The sequence below is a fragment of the Colossoma macropomum genome, unplaced genomic scaffold (assembly GCF_904425465.1).
Source record: "Colossoma macropomum unplaced genomic scaffold, Colossoma_macropomum, whole genome shotgun sequence".
Lineage (NCBI taxonomy): Eukaryota > Metazoa > Chordata > Actinopteri > Characiformes > Serrasalmidae > Colossoma > Colossoma macropomum.
In genome coordinates, this window is record NW_023496043.1 from 1,918,810 (window position 1) to 1,940,806 (window position 21,997).

The 21,997-nt window shown below is 38.0% G+C and overlaps 1 long non-coding RNA gene and 1 pseudogene across 1 annotated transcript; both read right to left on the bottom strand.

Annotated features, from left to right (window-relative positions):
• Nucleotides 1–4,969: 4,969 nt before the first annotated feature.
• On the bottom strand, nucleotides 4,970–18,075 carry LOC118804397 (annotated as a pseudogene).
• A 439-nt stretch (nucleotides 18,076–18,514) lies between these two features.
• On the bottom strand, nucleotides 18,515–21,473 carry LOC118804354. The gene is made up of 3 exons (XR_005006978.1): nucleotides 21,450–21,473; nucleotides 21,206–21,289; nucleotides 18,515–18,536 (listed from the first exon to the last, which is right to left on the bottom strand). It is a non-coding gene; the product is annotated as an uncharacterized LOC118804354 (long non-coding RNA).
• Nucleotides 21,474–21,997: the final 524 nt, after the last annotated feature.

The window sequence follows — 21,997 nt, forward strand, 5'->3', positions numbered from 1 at the left end:
GACCATCTTACAGGTTCACCATGAGATTTCACTAGTGAGCAGAAGAGAAGAGAGAGAAGAGACACTGAGAGTAATGACTCCATAATAATAATAATAATAATAATAATAATAATAATAATAATGATAATAATAGCAACAACAAACAGCAATATTAGTTATATTATTATTATTATTATTATTATTATTATTATTATTATTATTATTTCACAATACTACAACGATTAATAACAATAAAAATAATAACATTATTATTAATATCATTATTTTATTTATTTCAAGGCCAGAACAGACGAACCAACAAACTACAAATGTTCTCTCTCATTCTCATTGTTCTAGATTGTTCTAGATTGTTCTCTCTCGGGTTCTTTTTGACTGTCAGTTCTTTTTCTGGGCATTTTAAACACAACTGATGAAATTCGAACTACAGTGTTTTTTGTAGAATATTTGGTCGGTTTGCCGCGAACATTAAACACTAATAATAATAATAATAATAATAATAATAATAATAATATTAATAATAATAATAACTAGAAAGGGAAAGTTCATGAACGAACTTTAAGTTGGCTTGAAAAAGCCAGTTAATTACGTTAAAATGTTAAAATGGTTGAAGACTGTTGATAGTTGTTAAAATGTTGCCAAAATTTTATTAAGCAGAAGCTGCAGTATCTGTCGTGGATGGTAATTCGTTGCTAGTTGCTACCATGAATGAAGTTCCACCTTAAATTTTGTGCTATGTTAATTGCAGTTCCACCTTAAATTCTGTGCCACCTCAAATTTAGTACTATGTTAATTGAAGTTCCACCTTAAATTCTGTGCTAACTTATAGTTAGTGCTATGTGAATTGAAGTTCCACCTTAAATTCAGTGCTAATTTAAAAGCAGTTCCACCTCAATTTCAGTTTCAGTGTAAACTCAGTGCTACCTTAAAAGAAGTTAAAATGGTTAAAATGGTCAAAGTTAAAATGGTTGAAGGCTGTTGATAGCTGTTAAAATGTTGCTAAATGTTAAGCAGAATCTGCAGAATCCGTGGTGGATGGAAATTTTTTGCTAAGTTCTACTGTGAATGAAGTTTCACCTTAAATTTTGTGCCATCTTAATTTTAGTGCTATGTTAATTGCAGTTCCACCTTAAATTCTGTGCCGCCTAAAATTTAGTACTATGTTAATCGAAGTTCCACCTTAAATTCTGTGCCTCCTTAAAGTTAGTGCTATGTGAATTGAAGTTCCACCTTAAATTCAGTGCCACCTTAATTTTAGCACTACCTTAAAGAGTTCCACCTTAAATTATGTGCCACCTTAAATTTAATGCTATGTTAATTGCATTGCCACCTTAAACCAAGTTCCACCTTAAATTCTGTGCCACTTTAATTTTAGTGCTATGTGAATTGAAGTTCCACCTTAAATTCAGTGCTAATTTAAAAGCAGTTCCACCTTAATTTCAGTTTCAGTGTAAACTCAGTGCTACCTTAAAAGAAGTTAAAATGGTTAAAATCGTTAAAGTTAAAATGGTTGAAGACTGTTGATAGCTGTTAAAATACTGCCAAAATGTTCCTAAGCAGAAGCTGCAGTATCCGTGGAGGATAGCAATTCATTGCCAGTTGCTACTGTGAATGAATTTCTACTTTAAATTTTGTACCACCTTAAAAATGTTATTTGAAGTTCCACCATAAATTCTGGACCACGTTTCATTTAGTGCTATGTTATTTGAAGTTCCACCTTAAATTCTTTGCCAATTTTCGTGCTACCTTAAAATGAGTTCCAACTGAAATTATGTGCCGCCGTAAAAGAAGTTCCACCTTAAATTCTGTTCCACCTTAATTTTAGTGCTTTTTCAAGCCAACTTAATAATAATAGTGAGTGAAGGTGTGAGGAGAGTCAGAGTCAGAGGAATGAAATCACAGCCTACCTTTAGCAGCTCATCTTCATTATGAGGTACTGATCAGCTGGTCAGCGGTATTTATACATGTCATCGATTGTTACCTCAGAGTGAGAGAGGATACAATGTCGCTCATCCATTCAGCAGAAACAGACTCACCACAAGACTTAGACTGTAAAACTACACAGTACAGTCAGCCTTTTAGAGGAGTTGGATGAAAATTGTTTAAAAAAAAAGAAAAAGAAAAAAATATTGTGAGAATATTCAAGTAATTTTTATTATTTGGTTAAGAACACTCACTAATATCTATGTTAGTGAGGTTACAATCCCATTTCCAAAAATGTCAGGACGCTGTGCAAAACGTAAAAACAGAATACAATGATGTGCAAATCATTTACACTGTATATTTATTTGAAAACAGTACAAAGACAACATGTCAAATGTCGAACCTGAGAAATTTTATTGCTTTTTGGAAAATATATGTTTATTTTGAATTTGAATGCAGCAACATGTTTTAAAAAAGTTGGGACTGGGTCATTAAAACCAGTATATATCGTTCAGCATTAATGATGCCTTCACAGATGTGCCAGTCACCCATGCCATGTGCACTAATGCTCCCCCACATCTTCATGGCCAATAACAATAATAATAATAATAATAATAATAATAATAATAATAATAACAACAACAATAATATGTTTAATTTAAATACCTCCTTTTACAAACCCAACACCTTACACAGAGATGGAAAAAAAGACCTAACACAGGTAAAAGACTAGTACATGTTAAAGAGGAAAGTGTAAAGTTGAACTTTAAAAGAAGAGAGGAGAGAGCAGTACTGCCACCTGCTGTTGGGAATCTTGTTTGCGGGACAGCAAGAAATCCAGTGCCAGAAGATCTGAGGGGGCGAGAGGGACAGGATGGATGAAGGAATTCAAAAGGTATATGGGGTGAGGCCAGGCGAAGTTCGTACTTGTTATTGGAGGATATTGGTAACCAGTGAAGCTGATAGAGGATGGGAATGATTTGTGCAATGTGCTTGGTAAAAGTGAAGACTGTGGCTGCTGAGTTTTGAATGAACTAAAGCCAGTGGAGCAATTTAACAGGGGGACCATTAAAATAGGAGTTGCAATAATCAGTGCAGGAGTAAATGAAGGTGTTAACCAGCATTTTGGCATCAACGTTGTTGAGCAGTGGATGACTTGTGTGAATCCATAGAGATAAACTGTTGCCCGTTGGTAAGGTAGGAACCAAGCAAGAGCTAAGCCTGAAATGTCTACACTGTAAAGAATCCAACTCGCTAAAAATACAGTTGGCCCAACTTTCTCATGATGGTTTAACTGACTCAACAATCTATACTGCGTTCATGGCTGCCTCATAGCACACACGCTGCATCAACTGACCATTTCAAGTTGATGTAACATTTTTACATGGGTTCTAGTACCTGGGCGGCCCCGCCTGCACCCAAGGACGTTGGTGCAACCCTGCCTCATTGTGACCTCAGAGTTCCCTGATCAGCTGACCTCTGTGTCTCCTGACCTTCCTATGGCCTCTGTGTCTTATGACCTGTCAGTCCCTGTGTGTCCAATTCCAGCTCTCCGTCATGTTCCAGTGCCTACTTCCAGAACTCCTGCTCCTTCTGTGGGTTTTTTTGAGGTGCAGCTTCTGTACCTCCTCCCTGTTGTATTTTGGTGCTGGCTTCTGGAGTTCCTGCAACCCGGCAAATCCTGGATGCCTCCTGTTCCTGTGACCTGGATGCCTTCTGTTCCAGTTCCTGCGCGCCGGGCAGCTCCTGTTCTTGTTTCTGCACTCTGAACGCCTCCTGTTTTATTGCCTGAGCCTTGGACGGCTCCTGTTTTTGTTCATTTGCAAAAACAGGAGGCATCCAGAGCTCTGTCACAGCTTCCCCATTCTAAGTGTATTTGTCAGGCTGTTAAAAAAATAAACTCGTATTTGCACCAGAAGTGATCACACAGATATGCCAAAGATGACTAAAAAAACTTTCAAAGAAATGTGTTCACACTAATTTTACAACCATTTTTGTCCACATGCAACTTTGGCCCAATCCCATTTCTTCTTTTTAACCCTACCCCTTGTTTTTGAGTGTCAAACTAACCCCTTGGAACTGAGTTACAATGGGTAGTGGTTGAAATCTTGCCCTACGAAATGGGACAACACTAAAATAAAAAAAAAAACAACAACATTGCTTCATTAACAGGCTACTAGCACTGCTCTGTAGATGACCTGGCCCGTCTTCAGTGATAGCAGAGAAGGGAAAAGTTCAGCAACCTCACTGCTGGGCTTTAGTTACATATAGGGCATCATATGCTTTCAAAGAGGGGATATAAGACAATTATTTATTATCGCCCACCGCTCATTCTTTGGTGATATGAAGCTGAAGTCAGCTATTCACCAGCTTCTTGTTCAATTTTTTCTCGTTCCACCTTAAATGGTGCAGCACTTACATTCTGGCGCTTCAGGCGTCAGAACTGCTGGACTATTTAAAGTACAACGGGAAAGTTAGCCAGCTAGCTACCAAGACATTAGCATACTTTAGCGATTTTTTAAACATTTTTTTTTGTAATTTTCTAAGTTTGTAAGTTTAAAGCTCAAATCACTGAGAAGAGATTATTATGATGAAGCACCTACTCCTCTTTATCAGGCCTGATATAAATATTGACTGTGCACTGTTTAACACCTGTGAAAAGTTTCTAATTTTTGGTGCTATCATGGCTGCCATTGTTTGTGCTCAGAAAAAAGGGGATGAAGAAAAATCGAATGCCTGCCATGTCATATTATTTTTAATTTGTTAAAGGAAATGAAGAAACAAATAGCTTAAGTATAATTATGTTTCCTAGTCCTATTTCAATACTTTGTTATTGTAAGTTTTTTTGGGATGAAAAAATAACCACAAGGTGGAAAACAGTCCAAAAAATGCTTTGCCAGGTTTATTCAAAGAATACATTTTGAGAAGATTTAGCCTGAGACCACAAACCCAGTAACACACACAAGAATCACGTGATTAAATGCGATCAAACAATAGTGAATATATAGCTAATCACAGCAAAATGACAATGAGAAAAACAGTCAAAAAAAAAATCAACAATGAAGTAATAGTAAAATAAAAGGTAGACAGGACAAAATCTCTTTCAGTAGGATTTACAACACTCAATAAAATATCAAGGGTGGGCTTTGCCTAAATAATGAATTGACCCTCGTCTTTTCTGAAGCATTGTTAAAAGTACATGTGGAAACTACTAAACTACTAAAGCTACTGGTTACATTGTGCTCGTTGTGGTTTCTGTTGCAGAAATGTGACGGTCATACTTTGGTGCACTTCAGCTAAAAGCTCACACTCATCACCTGGTGCAAAATGTCCAGAATGCACTTGGTGAAACTGAGCACTTTACAATTTCAGTTTCAAGATGCACTGGACATGAAACTCAAGTTCAGCTCATCCTACCAGCCAAAAATTAATGTTTCAAAACAGTCAAAAAAAAAGTTTTGTTCTAGTTGTTTTGTTCCAGTTTTCAACTTCTCTCAATAAACTTTTGTCAAAAAATGACTTGAGCAAAAATAGTCACTTACTTAAAGAATAATAACTTTGCTCATTTGAATGAAAGTTCTCAGCAGAGAATCCACTACATTGGCCACTCTGAGCAGCCTTAAGTATCAATAGGCTGTCAACTATTAGTGCCTCTTTGTAGTCTATCTGCTTTTTTCACATACCTTTGGAATTATAGTAACTTCCTTATTCGGTTTGTCATTACTGCTGCCATTACCTACCGTTGAATAAGCTTAAGCACAAAATCAATAATCATTTCCACATTTAAAATACCTAAAGCTGACATTTAAAAGGCTCCTTGTCATTTTCTATTCATTAATATTGACAGAGTGTCATTGCTATGAAGACAATTATGTTTAATGTATGATTTGCTTTATAAAGAAAAAGCCAAGAGCATCGACATCTCCCCCACTTCGCACTTTAACCCCACGACAAATCCCTAAACCCACGTCAATGGACACAGGCTCTCCCAGTTCTGAGATTTTAGCAGAAAATACTTCAGTCTGCCCTGTTTTCCTAACAACATCAAACTGAAGACCTCCCAGACGATTTCCAACTTTGTTTGGCCACAGTGTCAGTGAACGGAAATGATCACCATCCTGAAATGTGAATTCCTGGAATGTTGCACCTTCTTTCTCAGTGCCATATTGATTCTCCTGATTATTGCTGAATGTCACACGGAGAGCACCCACCTGGAGAAGAGAATCATTTCTGATTACTTTCATATCATTGCATTTGGGTTAACTTCCCTAAAATCCACAAGGTGAATCAGTTAAACTGATGAGTATTATTTATGTAGACAGCAGCTTGTGTGTGTGTTTGAGGGTGTGATGTTAACTGTACAATTACAATAAATTTTGACACCTTAGCATTTTTCCCATATCTTCTAAAAGCAACTGAAAAAATACCATCAGTGTCTCACTGGTTGTATTTACAATGTACTGTAAGTATAAATGTAATCAGAGAAAGAAAAGAAACTCACTGACCGTGTACTTGTCCAGCGAAACCCTGATCTTCTTTAATGTCACAGAAAATTCTTGAATCAAGTAAACATGTTCAGTTCCTCCAGTACCTCCCACCATACTGCCTGGAAATGATTTTGAGAACTGTTTAATCCACTTTGTGTGCTGCAAGTACATAATTCTGACAAATCGACTTTTCCCAGTGCAGTACTGTAAACAGTACTGTAACCTCTTCTTTAAACAAACAACAAAAATGCAATACTGAAATGCTCATAGCTACTAAAAGCACTATTCCAAGCATATGTTGTGCGTCATGAGGTTATTAGGAAAACAGCTTTCTTGGCACAGCTTTTTCTACAATGGGAAAAGAAAATAAGGGTTATTCATTAAAAATCTCCTTATGGTGATGTAGGTCCACTGTGACAGTAGCCATCACTTCACAACACTGGGATTGAGAGTAGACATCTAATTTAAAGAGTTTTTACAGGCTAGTCGTTAAAAACTCATTCAGCTGTTCACGTGTGTATTCTTTTTTTTAAATGAAAGACAGCTTACTCACTTTCAACCTTGGCGGCAATTTCTGCACGAACAGATTCACTGGCTTCACTCACTCCCGCCGCACTGACAGCTTTGTACCGGAGCAAGTATTGGTTCCCTGGCTGCAGTCCAGTCAGTACGAAAGGTTTCTCTGCATCCGGAGTGTCTCTGGTCTCCCAGTTTTCCCCCGGGTTAGATTCACCTTCCTTTACCATCCTGTATTCTACTCTGAACCGCAGTGTTTCTCCAGTTGGGGATTTTTGAAGCTTCAGGGTTGCAGTCATGTCTTCGGTCTCCACTGTTGGTGGAGGAGGCTTGGACACAGGCTGGAACTTTTGATTTATTAGTTTGCCTTTTTCATAAAGTCGGATGGAGGTACCTGGATTGGCGGGGTCAGAGATGGAGGCAATGACGAACTGCGTTTTCTCCTCATTTCTATTGGCCTTTGAAAAACTTGTAAAGAGTGAAAGGTTCTGCCTCATGGTCTTGGAAATATCAAAAGAAGTGAACCAAGGCTGTGTTACTTGGAAAGAATATGCTGTGCTTGTTTCCACTGGGTTTACAAGCACTTCAGAGTTCACAAAATCCTTTCAGTGCGTCCAGGTATATGTCTTTGTACTTCAGAGACGTGAAAGACAAGCATATCACTGCATCTACGTCAGGATCAAAGAGAATGGAATTAAGCAGACCTATTGATGTCACGACTCTGATGTCCCTAAGCCTCCTCATATAAGAGCTCAGTATGTTTAGTTCATTTGTAAAGTTGTCTAACCACTGGTTCAAGTTGTTTGCAGCAAAAGGCGACCTGTCGTGAGCACTTAGGATGTTAGCCAGTGCCAGCTCGTCCTGCGCTCCACCCCGAATAGCTGGTAAGACTTTAGAGAGAGCCTTCTGGAATGCAATTTTGTAATTACTGAACAAGCTTTGAAACAACTGCAGTCTGTCTTTCAGGTCAAGGAAATCGTCAACACTTCTGTTTCTGACCAAATCGTTGCATCTTCTCTCTACTTCTCCTAGTTCCTCCAGCAAACTTTCTGTTTTAGACACAAGGCTCTCGCTGATTTCTCTCGCCAACTCTGCTGCCTTATCATTCAAGAGTTTGAGGGGATACAGCCACACCCTTACTGGTACAGCATCGCTCTCTCTCAGCAGATTAGGCAGGTCCTTGTAAGTCTGTAGAGCCTCTATGTATGTTGTGGGATTTCTTTCTAGTTCATAGTCACCATAAAATGAGACACTGATATTCTCAGCCATCTTCTTTTCACTCTCATTCAACTTCAGGTCTCCATCTCCCTCTATCGAAAGGGAAGGCATCTTCTTGAGCAGAACATGAAGATTTCCTTTAACTTCCTGTTTGTCCTCATTATCTGCAGCTATATGATCAAACACCATGAAAGCGTGAGCTCCATACAGTACAGCTGTGACCACATGAGTGGCTGTTTTCTGGTCAAACACTTGTGGATAGGTGATTTTGCCAAACTCAGCCATAGTGAGTTGTTCAAACCTTATGGTCTGGCTGTAATGCATGGTGATCCGCTCCTGACGTGCTGAAGATTTGCTATCATGTAGGTACTTGGCAGATCCGGCAACCTCCACCAACCCACCCATAAAGCTGGCTTTAAGCGAGGCGCTTACATCCAGAAGGTTGGCCTTGTCACTGAGAGAGTCAGAAGCAGAGAGTTTCAGATCTGTTTTAGGCTGGGGATGTACATCTAGATCGTCATTTAGTGTTTTCTTATCCCACAAAGTGACACCTAAAATGAGAGGGTGATGAAAAGTGAAAGATGTGTTACAAATAGTGATTTGATAATTACAATATGATATGCATTTGATATGCAGCTTAGACAATGTGTGTGTGTTTGTTTGTGTGTTGTCACAACATCAGCATTACATCACTATGATATACACTAAACTAGTCAATTATTATCATGTGCTGTCTTTTCACTTAAAAAAGTATCATGTCAACCCATCCAGGGTGTTTCCTGCCTTCCGCCCAATGACCACTGGGATAGGCTTCAGCTCCCCCTCGCGATGCAGAGGGATATGTGGTTAAGAAATGTGAAATATCAAGCCAATTTCAGAAAAAAAAATATCAGTGCCACCTGGCATAGATGTTTTGTCAACTAAAATAAAAATTGACAAAAATGACCTTTACAACAGAAGACACCTACTGGAATAAGCCATTATAAATGTTTATGTAGGGTTACATCAGTTGTAGTGATGTGCTTATGTAGGTGTCATGTACCCTAATATTTACTGCCCTACAGTACAGTGTTAATTAGTTATCCTACCTTTACGTTTCTTACAGAAAACGAACCACAGCAAGGAGGTTGATGTTGGAGAACTCAGGCCTTCATCTTATGATGGGTAGATCACGGATATATCGTGTCAGATATTTGAACACCCAGCACTAATGTTATATCTGTGACCTATATCCAGCTAGCTAACTGCTGGACTATACTCCTGAAACTGAGTTCACACAAGCTCTCGTTATGAATTAGCATGGCCATATTTGTGGACACAGTGGAGAAATTTCTCATGTGCCTTATTGTGCCTGTAAAGTACAATTGTGGGGAAACACTTACTAAGCCAACGTGTCATATTACTGTTACAGTTCGCTTTAAGTAGGGTCCTGTAACAGGTAGCTCAGCTTTAAAGCTTGAAATTTCCTCAGATTTAGCTTGCCAAGGTTCATTTCGCTGCTGTTGGAAGAAAACCTTGTATCTCCAAAATGGTAACTTTACAGGAGAAGGAATAAAACATACGTTACTTTTATTGTAAAGCAACGGAACCAGAATTTTTTCCAAGTAATTTTGGCCCATTTCTTTTGGTCCATTCATCATGAAATTTATATACAATGTAGAGGGCAACAGACACTTTCAAATTATGATAAAAACTGAAAAACAACAAAAATGGAGATACAACGTGCACAACTCTGCCCTACAGAAGAAGAATGTCTAATTTCCAGAAACATCCAACCTCAGAAACCTTTTAACTGCAAAAACCTCAACAAAACACATACACAAAAACTATAGAGGACAGGTTCTGCCATTCTAAAAAATAAATAAAATAATAAGTAAAGAAATATAAAAAGTAGCTGACATATACATATGGCTAAGTCTGATTGATACTTTAGCAGATCTAATGTCACCTACGTCATGATTTTCTTTTAACTGTTATCTATAATTTCTGTGATGTTTTTACTAAGAATTGGCAGAGAAAGAATGATGGTGGCCTTTTCTATTGAGAGTTTAGTTTTTTTTCTGGTTTTAGTCCCACCCAACTCAAATCATACAGAAGAAAACGGCAGAAAAAATTATTTAAAAAAAGACGTCATTCCTGTAAAAAAGAGTTAGAAGACAATCATGAAAATGAGCAACTTTAAAGCGACATAAACCTGTTGTAAAACAGTGTTAGACTTCATTTACACCTGGTCACTTCTTGTGACTAGTATCTGGATTGTACCCTGATAAGATTTTGGCCACATGCATTTATACTTGGTGGTCAAGCGCGTCTCTGAGTGCTCTGTGGGACAAAACTTGTAAATCGGCTCGCTACGTGGCAACCATGTTGGTCTTCCTCATAGACACAGTTCACATGCCCTGTGATGTCCTGCATGGGGAGGAGATTTAGTTGTACTGGCAGAGGTTTTGGTTGCTGAATGTGTCTTGGAGAGACACTCCAAGTTTACACTGCTATAACATGTGGGTCAACGCGTCTCAGACCACTTCCTGAAGTGGTTTGAATGATTGGATTTGCATCTGTTTTAAATGCGTCTTGGGTGTGTTTACACTTGCATTTTTGTGTGGCTTGGCTTTATCCAGATATGATTGACACTTAAGATGCATGATGAAGTGATAAAGTGACAAAAGTGACAAACTGCTGTAGCTAATTCTGAACTTGGCCTGATGGTTTTTACATTAAACATCATTAAAAGTTCTACCTGGAATGAAGGAATCACTGCGGTAGTCGTACAGCATTCCAGGAAACAGAGGTCTTCCCAGGGCTGGCATTTCAATAGGTCTGGCATCCATAACTACTGCAGAGAAAAAAATACAGATAAATTTTCATCTAACTCTGCCAGTGTCACCTACGGTATATGCCCAAAAGATTTAAGACACCTTTTCAGCAATAATTTCTTCCAAAGAAATGATTAATAGGGAGTCTGTGTCTCAGTTAAAGGTTTGGCAGAGTTGAAACTCATTCACATGTACTCACTTCTACAACTGTTGAGTGATTTATAAATAACTCAGCCACGTCAAAGCTCTGATCTTAGATTCAAGCACTCACTCCTTTTTATAAATCATTCACATACAACATCTGAGAACTTTTCTTAGGAACAACTTCAGTATGGAATTTAAATATGCTTTCTAAATAAGACTATTGGTGTCTAGGTCTGACCAGATTGTGCGTCTATGAACTGGTCCATTGAGTGCGTCTGCAGGACTGTCTCTGGCAAGAAGCATTTTACAAACACTCTGCAAAATAATAAAACGCGGTGTAAACTCAGAAAACACTTTCATCAAAATGACTGCTCGAGCACTACATTTCATAAATGCACTTTAAATATGCAAACATCTGCAACTTCAGAAACGCTGCAATGTTAGTCTGAACACAACAGAGATGTTTCCTGAGGACACTCAAAGACGATGGAGCCATTCATTCTTTTAATGTCTTTGCAGCATAAACATTTACTGGTAAAAGTAGGTTAACTTTATTTGAACAGAGAACTGCTATCACTGTATCATAACAGGAATTAGCTGCAGGGTGTTTCAAATGGACAGATATGACTGATAACTACTGCAGTACAGCTGTTACATGTCAGATAGATAACCAGCCATGAACTCACTGGAATTTCTCAGTGGTCTAATCAACTGGTGTCAGTTTTAGTCACCTAATGTTAGGAAAGTTATGATGACATTATGTTGAGATTATCCTTCTGGGTCACGGGGGGAGCCGGAGCCTATCCCAGCTGTCATTGGGCGGAAGGCAGGATACATCCAGTCCATCGCAGGGCAGACAGACAGATAGACATATACATCCCCACACACACTCACACCTAGGAGCAATTTAGCATGTCCAATTGACCTGACTGCATGTCTTTGGACTGTGGCAGGAAACCCATGCAGACATGGGGAGAACACACAAACTCCACACAGAAAGGACCCTGGTCTCTCAGCCAGGGAACTGAAAGCAGGCCCTTCTTGTTGTGAGGTGACAGTGCTACCCACTGTGCCACCCATCTTAAGGTTATCCATATTTGCACAGAGAAGTTTAATAAATATGGAGATGCCCTGGTTTACTGGTTTAAAGTATTTTACTATAATAAAAAGTTGACCATCTTAAATTCAGCAATGCTAATCGTCTGCTCTTAATTTGCTCCAGCTGCCGCTATGACTTGTCTCAATGAGACAGTAAGGTTGAGCTCTCATTGGAGGCATTTACTGGGAAATGCATGATCATGGAAGTTCCACCTGGCATGACACAGTTGTAAATATGCTAGTATTCACTAGAAATAGTGAATGGTGCTTTTGTAATTTTGTATTTTGCTATTTGCTTAAACGAGGAGTATCCAGTATAAGGCATACTGTTTTAATAAGAAATTCTCTCATATCGTCATTGTGATTTCCGACAGCTTTATCGAACATCGCATTTTATGTCAATATTGTACAGCCAAGGGCATGAAGTTAACGACCTTAAACTGGATGCATAAAAAATGCAGGTCAATTTAGTCCCAAGAAATATTAAAACAGTACCCCTACTACATACTACAAGTACACTGATATTAGTATACTTTCTACATAAAGTACAGCGCCTTTCACAAATATTGGCATCCCTGGTAAACACTTTTTAGTCTTTCATTCAAAACAAACAAAAATCTAACCTTTATTTGAATGTAATGATAGAAAGAGAGAACCTGAATCTTACCAAGCATTCTCAAATTTTTGTATGCCACAACTGATGCCACCCCTTCCTTTAGGATATGACTGAAGTGTCCTTGAACAAGGCACCTAACCCTCAACTACTCCCCAGGTCCTGTGGATAGGGTTGCCCTCTGCTCTGGGCAAATGTGCTCACTGCCCCCTAGTTTTGTTTATGGGTGTTTCACTGCACAGATGGGTTAAATGCAGAGGTGAATTTTCCCCATTGTGGAATTAACAAAGGGTAACGATCTTAAAACCATTCCTCCATACTCCAACCCTCCAGATCCTTCAGATTCTGATGCCTCTTCAGCTCATCCCCACAAACTCACCTCTGATGTTTGTTGCCAAAAAGCTTTATTTTGCCAAAAAGCATGAGTTTGTTGGTTGACAGCTGAAGCTTTCTTCTGGCAGCCCCCCGAACAATTTCTGTGTATATAGTTAGTGTCTAAATGTAGTTTGGGAGAAGTTCCAACCTCAAAACCTAACTAATATCTGCAATTCTCCACCTGGGATCCTTGGAGATTCTTTGTCCACTCAAACCACACACCTCACTGTGCGTGGGGCCAGTATAGACATGCGTTCTCTTCAAGGCAGAATCTTAACATCTTCTGTTGCCTCAACCTTCTTTATTATTGCCCTGTGTAACGCAGGGGGTGAAGAGGCTGGATGCAAGTGCAAGTTACTTTTATTTAAATCAGACTTTAAATGAGTCCAGAAACTCAGTAGCATAGGTTTGTGGAACGGATGTATCCATGATAAAACAAAACAGAAACAAAACCTATGACCAGAGAAAACCAAGTATGTAGACAATGCAAGACCAAGAAACTGAGCAAACAGTGGGGTATAAATACTCTGAGGGGAAACTAAAAACACCTGGGACTAATAGGAAGGCAGGGCTACAAATTACAGGCAGGTGGCACATGTGACAAGGGGGCAGGACCAGGGAGCAGACAGACCAAAACAACAAGAAAGGCACATGGCACAAGAAAACAAAGGCACATGGCACTGGGAAACCAAGAAAACCAAGATAAAGGCAAAAACAGAGAAAGACAGGGACAAAGAGTGACAGGATGTTACACCCTGATAGTAGAAATGGGCATTTTTAGCTATTTAGCTATTTTCTTGTAGTCCTTTCCTGATTTGTGTGGCTCAGTATCTTTTTGTCATACATAATTGCTGTATTCTCTGTTTTTTCTCATGATAATGGATGACTGAGGGAATTTGGCCTGTCATATTCATACCCAGTGAAAAAGGAAGTCATGGCTGACCATTTAAATGTTCCTAATCACTCAGCTGAACTTAAAACATAAAATATGAATAGGAAAATACTTCCATTAGATTTCTTTCTTAAGAATTTCTAGGGGTGCCAACAACTGTGGCACACATAGCCTTTTAGATTTAAGAAAAGTATTTCATTGATATTTCATGACAAGATTTAGTTTTTTCTTTTAATCATTATATCTTAAATAAAGACTAGATTTTTATTAATATTGTGAGTGAAAGATCAAAATGACAAATTATTGAGAATGTTTGTTTTTTATAGCCCATTTTGCTCATGATTACCAGAGATGCCAATATTTGTGGAAGGCACTGTATACTCTTTTTGCAAGGGAAGTCATTTAGCACCGTTGCCCTGTCAGTGAGAAAGCGACAGTTAAGCAGTGCAAATTTCAGTCCAATGAGTAGTGGCAGGACAAACACGCACAAGTGTATTCTCAGCCGGAAACGGAAACAACTAAATGGCGTGCTGGCTGCTGATGAAGTACTGCTGAGTGTTCCTCAGTCTGGCCTACGCATGCATGTTCTATGTGGCATAAAGCCAGAAGTCATCCATATTTTTTCAGTACTTCTTCTTTCAGATTTTAAAAGATTTAAGGACTGAAGCTGATGTTTTCAAATGTGCTCCTTCTAGCCATCCAATTCAACAGAAGCTCAGCATAGCTTCAATGTCTGGTGTCCCCCAGAGGAGGATGCGGTCCAACTTTTGAGCCTTGGCCTTTTCAGGGAATTTTTCCCTCTATCACCTGTCACCAGGAGTTTGCTTATTAGGGTGTTGGATCTGGACTTTTTTTTTCATTTTGAGACACTGAGACTTCATCCATGTTCTGTAGATCTGAAGTTCGCAATGAGATTTTTGGTCTCTTTTTGTCTTGAAGGGGGAAAATATTTCTTACATCTTAGTTGCTTGGCTTTTGTGTCTCTGTGAGGATTGTGACATGTTCCTTGAGAACGTTATTGTGACATAAGATAAGAACTTGATTTTGCCCATCTACAATCTATTTTACCATACATGGCAGCAGCTAGAAGAACCAGTTAAAAGATGAACATTTGGTAACCTTTAATACCTTGTGCCTGACTTAGAGCAATTCTTTCTGATGTCATTAAGATGGAGGGACACTATCTTTGTTGACTGAATCTCACCAGTGACACTTTGTCCAGTTATGTGTCTGAACCAATCCAAGTCTGCATTATAATAGTATTGTAATGTAGTTTTGATTTGTAATGATGAACCGAATCAGAGTTTTAGCCAACTGATTTCTTTCTTTAAGCTTATGCTTTATTTAAGCTTTTGCATGTGAAGTGATGTGTGTTTGTGTGACCTTAGTGATTGGTTGTGATTATTTTCCTCCATTTTTATCCAGTCTTTAATTATGTTTCCTTCATTCTGAAAAAAACATTCTTCTTTTGAAATTTTATAATCATTTTTCTTCTTTCCTCTTCTCAAAATTTTTATCTTTTATCTTATCTTTATGCTGTAGTACATTACCCAACAGTGGTAATCTTGCAGTAGTATCACATGCTATTGTCTAAAGTGTACAATATAAAAAGTACACTGCTCTGCACGTACTGTTTTAAGCCATGTTTAAAAGCCATTCTTTTTCAGAAAAGATGTTATTGTAAAATAGTTTACCTTGTAGGAGTTTCACTGTGACTGTTTCAGTAGTGAGGCCGGTACAGAGCTGCCACCGCTGTTTTCCATCTCTAACAGCCCATTGATTAAGCTGCTGCTCGTATTCAGTCAGTGAAATATCTAGGACTTCCAGAAGGCTTCGATTTTTCTCATTATTTGGTTGATTCCTTTGTCACTTTGTGATTATGCTGATAGTTAATCTAAGGGGTTAGGACTTCTCTTCAACTCTGGAAGCTGTAACCAATAGGGAAGCCCACTCAGCTATATGTACGTAGAAACCACTGAGAAAAAAAATTGGCCAACGCTCAGCGTTTCAAGAATTAACCCTTTTGTTTCCATCCAAAACTTTAGAATGAGCAGTACTGTAATACTTGCAGAGTTAATATACAAACACGTTTCTGTTTAGACAAATGAACTAAAAATTACAGACATGTATTTTTGAGTTCGCAGAAATCATTAGGTCTTCTCTAAAGGCCTAGAAAGCTCTGAGGGTTCCCCTGGTGTTTGTTTATTGGTCAGAAATTTTGCAGGGATACAAACAAATTTGTTACTCTCACATTTGCTACCATGAAAACAGAAATGTTGTAAATGAAGTGCATGTATGCACTGGAAGTAGTTGCCCAAATAGAGATGTATTAACCCTTGTGTGGTGTTCTTGTCTGTTTTCAGTATTTACCAAAAGAAAAAATCATGTGATTTATTATTATTTCAACCCCAGATTCTTTGGCCTTTGCACATTTTCAGTGACTTCACACTGTAACCCCCTACACATTTATATTACAAATGTGGTGTTGGGTGAACCCACAGGGAATAAAACTGTGGAGGTGCTGTGTCCCTTCACATTGTTCTCTTCCTACATGACCTGTTGTTAGTGTGTGTGTGTGTGTGTGTGTGTGTATGTGTTTGTATATGTGTGCGTGTGTGGAGGTGGTCAACATGGACAGGCTGCTGACTGGCCACAGCTGCTAAAGGAGAACCTTACGCTGACCACTTGTGACGTTTTAAATATCTGGTATTTTTCAAGTTGATTTGTATTCATTTAAAAAAACAATGATGCGGTGAGTCCATCAAACCCACTGAGTAACAGAAACATGAACACCACACAACGGTCATGTGTGTTGCACTTGTTAGGAAGAGCTTCTTTTGGAGCTTTCTGATTAACTCTTCAAAAGCTACTGAAATGGTTTCATAAAAATCTATTTCCAGAATTCAGAAGAACTTATACTTGCTAATATAAGAGATAAATTAATATTTATCAGAATTTTATATTGCTAAAGCTAGCTACATATTAGAGGTTAACCTAGGAACCTAATAATTTAAGGAGTGTAGTGTGTTGTATAAGAGGCACTTAAGCATAGTATATACAAATGACTAAATTTGGTCATTGTGTTTTCTTTTTTTGGGTCTTACCATTTTCTCTGATTATCAAAGTTTGAAAATACCACTTTTTAAAAACTGGTCTTATGCACTTCATCCAATCTTTGGTCTGCCCAGCATTAAAAATATTGGTACACTGTTAGAAATAAAGATTCTGTGCAGGTGTATTTTTGTTTATCAAGGTGCAAACAATGTAAATTTAGAGGTACAACAGTGGTTTTAAGGTCTAATTGTGTAGTTTTTCCCAGGTGAAAAGTGCATATTTGTATGTTTTCGTAATCGAATGTTTTAAAAGAGAACAATAAAATAAAAAGCCTGGAGACGAGACGGGGTGTGGAGTCAATACAACTAAATAAAATATGATTTTAATGGATTATGGTACAATTATGTTCCCTGACTAAAGGTACTGAGATGTACCCTTGAGGGTACCACCCCAGTGACAAGAGGGCTACTGCCCCAGTGACAGTGTCATACCTTTTTTCTGAGAGTGTAGGAGATTTTGATAGTCTAAGTCAGAGGGTAAGTTAAGTTTAAAGCAGAGTCTGCATTACAAAACAAAAAAAACAACAAAGAAAAACCCTTGAAAACAGACTGAATTGACATTAAAAGTACAAAAAATGTTATGCTAATGATATGCTTATGTACAGTAGGACCACTCAAATTGTTAGACCACCTGTAGCAATAATTGAAATCTCTGAACATGAACATGAAATGTATTTGTAGGTCTTACCTTGATTGCTGTGGTCCCTTCTGAAGGTCTCTCTGTATGAAGCTTCCGAATAGTAACCACTGTGCACCAGTGAAAAAACCTCAGAAGAAAATAAAAACACCTTGTGGTTGCTTTGTGTCTAGCATGCCACAAGACAGAAGAGGAGAAACTTGGGTCTATATAAACACTGCCAAGTGCTGGCATCAGCATCCTGTAGTGATATCACTCACTGTACACATGCTCAGTAGTGTCTATCGTCAAAATGAGGAGGAACAGAACATAAACTTTAATAGAACATTAAGGAAAGAAAAAAGAAGGCTAGTAAAGTTAGTAAAACCAGAATTAGCCAGTTACATGAGAGCAGAGTTGAGTATAATAGATTACACCCATACTCAAGTAAAGATATTGTTACAAAGAAAATGAAAAAAAAAAACTGAGTAACTTACAGCACTTCACTGTTTAGGCTCTATTCCTCTATTTTTATGCAGTCTTGGTCTAACATAACATGATAAGGTGTGACTAATCACAAAGCACTGCAGGCTCCATCACCAACATAAATGAAATAATAATGAGTACAATATGTGTTTATTAAATGCTTAAAAATTTCATCAAAGCTGTGCTTGAGTACATAACTGAGAAAATATAACTACTACTCACCTCTGCATGAGAGTGCGCCACTGCAAAAAGGAAATCATGTTGAAAATATATATTTCTCTCATAGGCTTAGTCAACTAATATGTTACAACTGAACCCTTACCTGGCCAGTATGATAAAAAAAAAATCCCTTCAAAAATGTAACACAATAATTAGGCGGAAATCTGTCAGAAGGGTTCTGGAGAATGACTAAGATAACATGCATACAGTGTTGATTTACAGTTGATGGAAATATGGATGGATAAGGATGGATGTTGCCAGCATTCTCCATATACTGCACATTTGATCATAACAGCACATTCCAGAAATTCCAGGATGAAATAAGAACAGTCATGGAGATCCTGAGTGATGGCATCCCAAAGTATGGGGCCACAGCACTAGAAGATATGCCTTCACTCAGGGTGAACCTAAATATAATAATCTATTTTGCTAATAATTATCACAAGAATAATATTTGTATACAATTTATATTTAAATGTGTTCGTTTAAGTGTAACAACACACACACACACACACACACACACACAACAACTGAGAGCCAATGTCCCCAAGCAATACCACCATTACCCATCAAGATAGGACTGTCTAACAGAGTGGACAGTGAGTGGACACTGTTTAAAAACACCAACAGCTGAGACTGTGTCTGATCCACTCATACCAGCGCAGCACTCACTAACACTGTGGTGGTCCTGACCATTGATAAGCGGGGTAAAAGGGGGCTAACAAAGTGTAGAGAGAAACAGATGAACTACAGTGTGTAATTGTAGGATTTAATGAAGTGGTCAGTTGGTGTATCTAGATGTGTTAAGGTGTATCTAGATGTGTCCACAGGGCAGGGTTGAAGAAATCACAATCCACTGTTCAAACAAAGTTTCAAGACCAAAACCAGAGAGGTTCTGTTTGTTGCAAACCAGTCAACAGCAGTAAGAACTGGAAGCCCAGATTTGAATTCAAAAAAGAAGTACAGATATAAGCCATAAAAGTTCTAGAACAAAAAGTTGGGAAATCACCGCTGAAGGTGGTTGAAGGACAGTTGCACTTACTTCATCAGTGCAACAGTGAAAACTCACCTGCACTATTGGAGACGTTTGGGAAGATCTTAGTCAGCTATCGACTCTATGAACTGTGAACAACAAACTCAACTGATTTTCCTGGACGTTTGAGAAGTTTTCTTCCCCTCCTGCTGAACACAATTCTTAAATCTTACATAATACAAAAACACTGTTAGGAATACCTTGGTAAGCTCTTTTAAGCAGCAGAGAGGAAGGTTTTTTGCAGATGAGCTGATCTAGTCAAACTGGATATTAAACAATATTTAAAAACACTTTCACTTCCCATTTCTTGTGAAAACATGATTTCATAGATGCCTTCTCATGAAACTGCACCCCCCCCAAAGATGCCCAAAGAAAACAGAGAATGTTCTAGTAAAACACAGAACAAAAGCACATCGCCAACAAAAGCGACTGAAAACACAAACTAAAACACAGCACACATATGGTAGCAGTCCTCTCTCTTCAGTCGTTTGAAGGCCGACTTTTAAGGTTTAGGCTCCTCCCCCAGATAGTATACAGATAGTATTCTGATTGGTCAGAGGCCCTATAGGCAGAAAGCAGACACACCTATGAAGGAAGAGACCACGTGACAAAAAAACTTGCTTCCACGTATCATAAGGGTTTTCTATGCATATAGATAGCACTTTCCTTCAACCACCTTCAGCTGTGATTCCCCCACTTCACCAGAAGATATTTAAGCTACGTTCACATTACAAGCCTCATTGCTCAAATCCGATTTTTTGCTCAAATCTGATCTCTCTGATATTTAGCGCACTAAATGGTTTCTGATCCTCATACAACATGCAATGTAAGAAAAGGAGAACATGTGGAAACACAAAGCAAATGATCATTTACTGAAAGAACAAATTTTGCAACACTAATGGAAAAACAGCACTGGAAAAAATGGAATGTGAAAAAATAAAATGTTTCATAGTAGCCTATTATTAATGTGCAATAACCTATTATTTCCTGCACAGTTAAATTTCATCACATTTGCTTCTGCAGTGGATTGTTGCCAGCTTTTGGCAGTCAGAGACCCCTGGGCCCTGGTCTCATTGGAACGGTCAGTAATCCAGTCTTGACTTCATTTTGGACACTCTCTCCTTTTAGATGATGTTGGTCATTGACTTATTTTGGGGAATAATACTCATAAATTGTTAGTATCATACAAATGTGTGCACTGTCAAATATTCTGACTACTTTTCTGATTTTGATCATTTGGATTTCCTGCTGAAGTTAATGAATGCAAAAAATTAATTAATGAATTCAGCTCTCACAACAAGGAAGCACTGAAGTTGAATAGAATTAGCGAATATTAAATTATTCAAAATGAAAAGTAAAATAATGTTAAGACTGCTTATAAATTCAGACAGTACTATTTCAGCCTTTCGATTTGTAATAGGCTATTCTGTCCTGCGCAGTTATATAATAATCCTGACAATTCTTTTGGAAAAAATAGATTTTTGGAGTAATTTTGCATCTCTGAAAGTTTACATCTATCCTTCATTTCATTTCAGTTCTAAAGTCAAACAGATAAACTTCTGGCATTTTTATCATTTCACATTTTTTATATCACTTTTTTTTGTCATTTGTGCAAAAGGTTATTCTGTAGGGGACATAGATAAGTGAGCTGTTACTTACCATTTATATAATCATGCGCATCTTGTCCTAACAGCAAGTAAAAGTAGTACTGCATCATGCTGCAAATCCTTCAAGACATCTACACTGGAAACCCCAAGTCTGCATGTCAATACGTAAACAAACTATGGACGTATCAGCTAATATCTCGAGACTTCAGTTCCAAACTGGGAGAGTGTTCTAGCTACATTACTAACATGCAGCATGACAATGCATGTAAAATAGAAACACACCAAAAATGACTCACTGCATCACATTGCATCACTTCCTGACACTCACAACTGTTGTAGACAGCTTTATTGATTCCATTGGGCGCATTGTGGTTTTGCTGTCTCTCGATCACATGACTTTGTGTTAAGACTGGTGTTAGCCTTCCTCTGATATGTAGACTTGACATTTTCAGTGTTGAAATCCTGAAGGTTTTGTGATGCGATGTGATGCTACACTTAAACACTCAACTAATCTACCTTTAACTCTCATGTCCTTAAAAATCAAAAAGTATGCATTTCTATGTGGAAGAAGATGTTCTGTGGAAGAAGAACATGTTTGAAGCAGGTACTTCAAGTGCCAAAGATAACTATCACAGACTGATCAACAATGGCTATAGTGAGGTCTTTGAATATCTGGTTAGTATTTATTCACTCAGACCACTAATAATTATAATGAGTTCAAATAGTGTTAATAAAAAGTGCTGATTTTTTGTGCATCAACGTGTTTGTTCAACTGTTTCTAAACTTCTCCTCATGGAAGCTCAGTATGTTTGTAGTTATAATCTACTAGCATTACTGCTACTGA